Genomic DNA, 9,013 nt, shown 5'->3' on the forward strand with positions numbered 1-9,013 from the left:
CCATTCCCATCTCGCGACGCGGGCCCGAAGCCAGAGCTGGAGCGGTCTCGTATGCACCAACCCATGTGCCGTGGTGGCCGCCGAGGAAGCCATATGCCCCAGGAGCCTCTGAAAAGATTTCAGTGGGACCGCAGTATTCTGCCTGAAGACACACAGACAATTCAGCATTGACCGCGCAAGCTCGTCCGTGAGGAGTACTCTCATTGAGACAGAGGCTAACTCCATACCGAGAAAAGAGATTGGTTGCCGAGCGCAGCTCCTGCATTAGTCCCAGGTCAGGACTACCCTCGTGCAGATCTTTCAGTACCTTGGCTTGGTGCACCTGCAGGAGTGCCATTGCATGCAGGGAGGAGGCTGCACGTTCAGCAGCACATTAGTCCTTAGCCGCCAATGACGACGTAAGCCTACAGGCCCTGGACGGGAGCCTCAGGCGACTGTGCCAGGTGGCAGCGATCTGCGGGCAGAAGTGCACTGTGACCACCTGGTCCACCTAAGGAATCACCGAGTACCCACTTGTCGCCCTGCTGTCGAGATAGTGAGAGCAGAGGATTTACACGCATGCCGGGGAATGGGAGGTCCGTGGGGGATTTCCCAGCAGAAAGGCTCCCATCGAGGTCCCCAGATCGCCCCAGTGCTAACCAACTCTTTTTCTTGAAAAAGATGCTTTCGTGTGTGCCACTCTTTTAGCAAGAAAATATACTCTCTTTTTTATTATTATTCTCTTTTACTGCTGAAGTGCCCAGGGGAAATTCTCTGCACAACACCAGTGTGAGAGGGGGAGGACCGCTGAAATGCACCATAGAACCAGCAGCTCGTAAGAGCAAGAAAGATGAAGGCTTTGGCAGAGTAGTTCAGCTCAGTGAAATACTACCGCTCGGCTCTGAAGAAGTAGTCTAAATGAGTGTTTGTATGCCAGCTCCTTATATTCCCGTATGTCCGGGGGTGTGGCATGCAAATTCCACTCGCCAATTTTCAATGGCCTTTTCTCAAAGATTGGAGATGAATGGGGCTCTCAGAAGCGACCCTGAGTGTCACTACATAGACACAACGTTGAGTGAGTGACAGAAGGGGAATGCAAAATACATGTTTATAAAATCCTAAACAGCCACAGTACCAGCGAATTGTAAAAGTGAATGAAACGCACCATTATTGTAGTGCCTCTAGTGGTCCTTTCACCAGGAAACTGCAGAAAAACATGATTCTGGTAAAAGTTCATCTTAGTTTCATCTGTCCAAAGAAGTGTTCAAGAACTTGGCAGGCTTTTTTCTGAACAGTCTAATCTGGCCTTCCTATTCTTGAGGATTACCAGTGGTTTACACCTTGTGTATTTCCCTTCATGAAATCTTCTCTTGATTGTAGACATTGATAATGATACACCTACCTCCTGGAGAGTGTTCTTGATTTGGCTTGATGTTGTGAAGTGGTTTTTCTGTGGAAAAAGTGGAAATCATAACCTTTACAGTAGCATATATAAAATAATGTAATGCTGACACCGGTTTTAATCCCGTGGGGAGCGGTTCAAGCAGGACAGGTTACACAGTTAAGGAGTACCACCTGTTTTTTCCAGGGGGCAATACGCAAAAATCACTGTTTTGGCAACACACAGCTTATACAGAGAAGAAACCCACCAGAACAGAATGTGCAGATTTAGTTTTCATTATATGCCTTATTAAATACATCCTGTTCCTTGCTTATTTTTTGATAACAGAATTCTTTTTTTAATTTTTTATATATATATAAATATTGCACAATTTACTGATCTATGTAAAATGTTCAAAATCTATATTTCCTGAAGAAGTTCAGGGACTTTACAAACCTATTCGGTAAAACTGTATTTGAAAAAGAGGGTGCTAAACTGCATTTCTTTTATAGCAACCTCTTAAAATCTGCATCAGACACAGAATCTTGGATTATGACTTTGTATAATAGATTCAGTAAATTCTATGTGAAATGTGTCTAGCATTTGGAAAACTGAATATCCACATATATTTTTAAATATTAAACGTCATAACAAAATATGTTTTTTCTGTACTTTGTTTATACTTCCATCCATCCATCCATCCATCGTCAACCGCTTATCCTGTGTACAGGGTCGCGGGGGGCTGGAGCCTATCCCAGCTAACATTGGGCGAAAGGCGGGGGACACCCTGGACAGGTCGCCAGTCCATCGCAGGTTTATACTTCCACGGAATGAAATTCCTCAAGTTATTCCTCAAATTCTTTTATTGTCAATCTTGCAACTGCTTTGTTTTACAAAATGCACAAAAAATACTACAAATATTGCAAAACTGCCTTATTGAGCCTTTCAAAACCTATGACCATGCAACATCTAGCTACTCAAAATGTTCACATTGGAAGCACATTGGGTGCAACACTTCATTTCAGAGTAAATGAAACTTAAAGTACAGATTTCCTAGAAACAGGATGTGGCATGCTCAAACATCCATGCTGGTCTAACTGGTGATTAAGCAACACTGTGGACTTTAAGTTTAGTAGTTGAAACTCTTTAGATTAACTAAAACAAATAATGTGGTGTTGCTGGCTAAGAACTTGGAGCAGAATAGTTGTGCTGTATGTAGTTACATTTCAAAATGATTACTTATTGGTTATATATTTATTGTATATTAAGTTGTTTAAAACAGCGCACTAGTTTACTTGATTTTAAGGGTGCAGTAGGATACATTCCACCCAAATACAAGTTACATGATATGATTTATGAATAAAAGAACTTCTGTTACCCTTCTATCACTCACTCACTGTTGTGTCGATGAAGTGACACTATGGGTCGATCTTGAGAGCCCGAGACACCTTCAGATCTTTGAGAAAAGTCCAATGAGAATTGGCGAGTAGAATTTGCATGCCACTGCCCCCCGACAGATTTTTACCTTTAATCCATAATATAAATTACACAAAGTCATGTTTGACTTAAACCTTTAAGTTCCTTTTGAAGTAATTCTCCCCTTTGTTTATCTAGGTCTAAGGTTCTATTCCTAAAATACACACCTACACTACCGATCAAAAGTTTTGAAACACTTACTCATTTTTTATTATAATGATTATTTTTTTATTTTTCACATTTTAGAATAATAGTAAAGTCATCAAAACTATGGAATAACATAAATGGAAATATGGGAATTATGTTGTAACTAAACACAATCCAAAATAAATCAAAACTGTGTTATATTTTAGCATCTTTAAAGTCACACTTTGCCTAGAATTTGCAGAAATGTACTCTTGACTTTTTCTCAAGCAACTTCTTGAGGAACCACAATGGGATGCTTTTTAAACAGTACTGAAGGAGTTCTCATCTATGTTGGGCACTTATTGGCTACTTTTCTTTATTATTTGGTCCAAGTAATCAATTTCAAAAACTTTTTTTATTATTACATTTTAGTTTTATAATGAAAGAAATGAATATGGTGGCACAATTATAAAATGAATATAAATATTTCAGCATACACCTTCAGATAAAAAGATTTTTAAGATCATGAGAAATATTTCAGTCAAGTGTTTCAAAAGTTTTGACCGGTAGAGTTTGTATTAATGATCTTTCAGTCTATTGTAAATTTCATTTCCTCATCACGGCCCAACCCCAAACGTCTTGTAGTCAACAGCTATAAAATGCCCCTGAAATGAGCACAGTGTTATTTCATGTTCCTCTTCACCAAAGATGGATCTTCAAGTCTCTTTTGTGCTGCTTTTCATTCTTTTCACTGGAGGTACAAAAACATCTAGAATATTTAATGTTAGTCTATTTAATTATTGGTATGCATACAGAGGTTATTGAGTGTCTTTCTATCTCTCTCTAGGATACTCTCTAAACTGTTAAACATGCATATCAGACCAGACGGGTTTGGACAGACAGATAGCTTGTCGCTGGAATCTTCCATCACATTTCGTCGCATCTGGTTAGGATGAGGTGTGATGCTAGAGCTGTAGCGTTTAGCCACCTCGTTAGCGCGTCTGCCTCCCATGCCGGAGACGCCGGATCAAATCCTGCTTGGCGCGGGTCGAACAGGACCAGTTACAGTGGTGCTGTGACCCAGATGCGAGTGAGGTTTAGGGGGTGAATGTAACGGTAGCCAGCTGGTAGGTAGCTGTGCAGCATGTAAACCTCACTCCCCTGGCCTCAAGAGGCGCAGTAGCAAAGCCTTTAGACTTCTTGTTAGCGTGGCTGCCTCCCATGTTGGAGACGCTGGTTCAAATCTCACTCAGAGCAGGTGGAGTTGGAGTGGGTCGAGCAAATGTATGTAAAAAAACTCAGTCTTCTAACACACGTACACAGGAGTTTTGTGTACTAGCAACATCTTAGCCCTTGTCTTTGTCTACCACTTTAATGTTCAGAATAGTTCCAGTTTCTTATTATTAATAATAATCTTGTTAATTTGTTTCCATCAACATTCTCTTTTTTTGTTACCAAATTTTTTAATATGAGTTTGAATTTACTCCTAAATGATTATCTGGTTTAATTTAGGAAACATTGTTTATAATTCTTTGTATTTTACCATGAGTGTTTATGAAGTTATTTCAATCCTGTAGACGTTCATGGGCCCTATTTTAAGAGTAACGAACCTTAAATTGTCATGTTCACTGTTGTCTTTTGTTTTTGTGCTTTTATGTTGAAGTTTAGTTTAATTCCTGTTTGGTTTTTGTAGTCCTTTGTAGTTTCTTTTTATGATTGGTTCTTTCCCTGATTGTTTCCCCAGGTGTCCCTCATTCCCTTGTTTGTTCCTTTCTGTATTTAAACCCTGGTTATTTGTTCAGTCTCTGTCGGTCGTTGTTTGTCAATGTGAATGTAGATGTTCTTGTTATCTTTGCCACCCGTGGATGTTTCCCAGCCTGTGTTCTTCTTTTATGTCTTTCGTGTTTTTGTTTTATTTTCCCATTGTGGACGTTTGATTTGTTCCAGTGTTTGTCTAGTTATTTTTATAACAATAAAACCTAACCGCACTTAGATCCAACCCCTTGTCTGCCTCCTCCTGCACCATAACATAAACTCAGCGATATGTGATACGTCCAGCCTGGTCTTATGAAATGTACATGACAATGGCAACATTTTTGCAAACCAAAATTATGTGTTTCATTAGTCATTTGGCTGCAGTTTCCCAGTGAAATGTCCAGTGGGGGGTGCCAAAAATGGGTGAAATTATGTTGTATTCAGATGATGTTTTTATGATGACTATTAATTGGATATTAAACCTAACTGATAGTGTTTAAAAATCCAATTTAACATGAAAAGCACTGAAGAAACCATGTCATGCAGTGTCACTTCTATGGCACTTTCACTTTCATTTTTGGGCTCAATCCTCAGTCTCCGAGTCCAAAGTTCAACAGTCTATCAGGTGAGCTACAGTGCAAGATAATTGCACTGGTGTAAATGGGGTGGGTGGGTCTGTAATATAAGCGTAACAACATGTTGTTTTTCAAATGATGTCTTAGAGTAAATGTGTTTTGATATAATAATATAATAACTTTTAATAACTTTTGATATAATAACATAGCAGGGTGTGAGAAATAGAACGTCTTGGTTACTAACATAACCTCCGTTCTCTGATGGAGGGAACGAGAAGTTGTGTCGATGTAGTGAAACTAGGGGTCGCTTCTGAGAGCCCCATTCATCTCTGATCTTTGAGAAAAGGACAATAAAAATCGGCAAGTGGAATTTGCATGCCACTCCCCCGGACATACGGGTATATAAGGAGCTGGCATACAAACACTCATTCAGGTTTCACACTGAGGAGCAGATTTTGGTTTCAGCAGATAGTTCGGTTCCATCAGGGAACAGAGGTTATGTTATTAACCGAGATGGTCCCCTTCTATCACTCACTCGACGTTGTGTCGATGTAGTGACACTAGGGGTCCCCATGGAAAACAACACAACTACTGAAGTGTGTTACATAGACTGGCGGTGCGAAGCGGGCAGAGCTCTGTGTGCCTTGTTGCCTGCTCACCTGGCCATCGCGTAACTCCCCCAAAAGCACCTGAGGGCTTCGGACGGTCCCCTGCACCTCGGGGACAAGTCGACTGCCAAAAAATGACGACCGGCTGATCCAGCCGCGGCCTCTTGTCTTTTTTTTTCTCCCCAAATAGGGAACAAAATCGTTCAGCTGGGGGCCATATATGGTCCACATCGGGGGGTGTCACTCCAAAGAGGAGGACACCGTGAAGACCACACCACACCCAGGAGGGGGGGCATTTTTAGAGTGGTGATACAACACATGGTCTGATCGGAAGCACGTCATGTGGAAGGGTCCTGTGGTAGACCCTACCTAAGAGGGGGAGTAGTTACTTCAAGACACGGTGACTGGTGGCAGAGAAGCCTCTGCCCAAGGAAGACACAGTTAACCAACGGGGAAACGCTTTTGTAGAAATACATTACATGGGGTTATCGACGGGATAACCAACACATGTGGAGCACCTACCCAAGTTCAGGGCCTAATTGACGCACGTACTGGGCCGGCGGTGAGTTTCTATAAAAACTCACCAGCCAACGGGCTAAGGAGGAAGAACGTCCAGGGTCCACACTTTTTTGTGAATACAACTGGGAGAAGGAGCGCACGTCTTCACCTCACTAGGACCTGCTCGACTTTTCTCCTCGTCCTCCCTGACCTTGCACAGCGTCTATGCAAGTAGGCTCACTGGGGAAACGCATGCTTGCGCAGCCCCAGGAGCCAGCTGTGTGCCTGCGTGGCCTCGGCCAAAGAATACCAGAGCGGGCAGTGGGATGATTCCCGGGAAGAGAACAGGTCTACCTGTGCTTGACCGAATCGACCCCACGTGGTGTGTGCCGCGGTGCCATTCCCATCTCGCAACTCAGGCCGAAGCCAGAGCTGGAGTAGTCTCGAATGTATCAACCCATGTGCCGTGGCGGCCGCCGAGGAAGCCATATGCCCCAGGAGCCTCTGAAAAGATTTCAGTGGGACCGCAATATTCTGCCTGAACACGCAGACAGTTCAGCACTGACCGCGCACGCTCGTCCGTGAGGAGTGCTCTCATTGAGACAGAGTCTAACTCCATACCGAGAAAAGAGATTGGTCGCCGAGCGCAGCTCCTGCATTAGTCCCGGGTCAGGACTACCCTCGTGCAGATCTTTCAGTACCTTGGCTTGGTGCACCTGCAGGAGTGCCATGGCATGCAGGGCGGAGGCTGCACGTTCAGCAGCACATTAGTCCTTAGCCGCCATTGACGACGTAAGCCTACAGGCCCTGGACGGGAGCCTCAGGCGACTGTGCCAGGTGGCAGCGATCTGCGGGCAGAAGTGCACTGTGACCACCTCGTCCACCTAAGGAATCACTGAGTACCCCCTTGTCGCCCCGCCGTAGAGATAGTGAGAGCAGAGGAGTTTGTAGATCGGGTTCGGGCAGTAAAAGGTGCCAGTCACGGCCGTGTAAGTTCCTCATGCACCTCCTGGAAGAAAGGAACGGGGCCGTGAGGCAGGCCTGAGGTCTCGTCCCAAAAATCAACCAGGGCATACAATCATGCCGGGGAATGGGAGGTCCATGGGGGATTTCCCAGCAGAAAGGCTCCCATCGAGGTCCCCAGATCGCACCCAGTGCTAACCAACTCCGCTCATACCCGTAGGTAGAAGGACTGCGACAGGGAGCCACTGGGGTGGCTTTCCCTCTGACGAAGGAAAGCAGTGACCGCAACGTAGCCATGGTCATACCCTTGCAATGACGGCATGAACCATCCAAGAAAGCCGACTCCATGTGGGTAGCACCCAAACACGTGAGACAACGATCGTGGCCATCAGAGGCAGAGAGATATCGACCGCAACCAGGAATAATACACAGAACTTGAAAAAGATGCTTTCGTGTGTGCCACTCTTTTAGCAAGAAAATATACTCTTTTTTTTATTATTATTCTCTTTTACTGCTGAAGCGCCCAGGGGAAATTCTCTGCTCAACACCAGTGCGAGAGGGGGAGGACCGCTGAAATGCACCATAGAACCAGCGAACCTCGTAAGAGCAAGAGAGATGAAGGCTTTGGCAGAGTAGTTCAGCTCAGTGAAATACTACCGCTCGGCTCTGAAGAAGTAGTCTAAATGAGTGTTTGTATGCCAGCTCCTTATATACCCGTATGTCCGGGGGAGTGGCATGCAAATTCCACCTGCCAATTTTCAATGGTTTTCTCAAAGATCAAAGATGAATGGGGCTCTCAGAAGCGACCCTGAGTGTCACTACATAGACACAACGTTGAGTGAGTGACAGAAGGGGAACGCAAAATACATGTTTATAAAGTCCTAAACAGCCACAGTACCAGCGAGTTGTAAAAGTGAATGAAATGCGCCATTATTGTAGTGCCTCTAGTGGTCCTTTCACCAGGAATCTGGAGCAAAACATGATTCTGGTAAAAGTTCATCTTAGTAATATCTGTCCAAAGAAGTGTTCAAGAACTTGGCAGGCTTTTTTCTGAACAGTCTAATCTGGCCTTCCTATTCTTGAGGATTACCAGTGGTTTACACCTTGTGTATTTCCCTTCATGAAATCTTCTCTTGATTGTAGACATTGATAATGATACACCTACCTCCTGGAAAGTGTTCTTGATTTGGCTTGATGTTGTGAAGTGTTTTTTCTGTGGAAAAAATGGAAATCATAACCTTTACAGTAGCATATATAAAATAATATAATGCTGACACCGGTTTGAATCCCGCGGGGAGCGGTTCGAGCAGGACCGGTTACACAGTTAAGGAGTACCACCTATTTTCTCCAGGGGGCAATATGCAAAAATCACTGTTTTGGCAACACACAGCTTATACAGAGAACAAACCCACCAGAACAGAATGTGCAGATTTAGTTTTCATTATATGCCTTACTAAATACAGCCTGTTCCTTGCTTATTTTTTGATAACAGAATTCTTTTTTTCTTTTTTTTTTTTTTACAAAATATTGCATTTTCACAATTTACTGATCTATGTAAAATGTTCAAAATCGATATTTCCTAAAGAAGTTCAGGGACTTTACAAACCTATTCGGTAAAACTGTATTTGAAAAAGATATTTGATGAAACTGCA

This window comes from Xyrauchen texanus, chromosome 34 (assembly GCF_025860055.1).
Source record: "Xyrauchen texanus isolate HMW12.3.18 chromosome 34, RBS_HiC_50CHRs, whole genome shotgun sequence".
NCBI lineage: Eukaryota > Metazoa > Chordata > Actinopteri > Cypriniformes > Catostomidae > Xyrauchen > Xyrauchen texanus.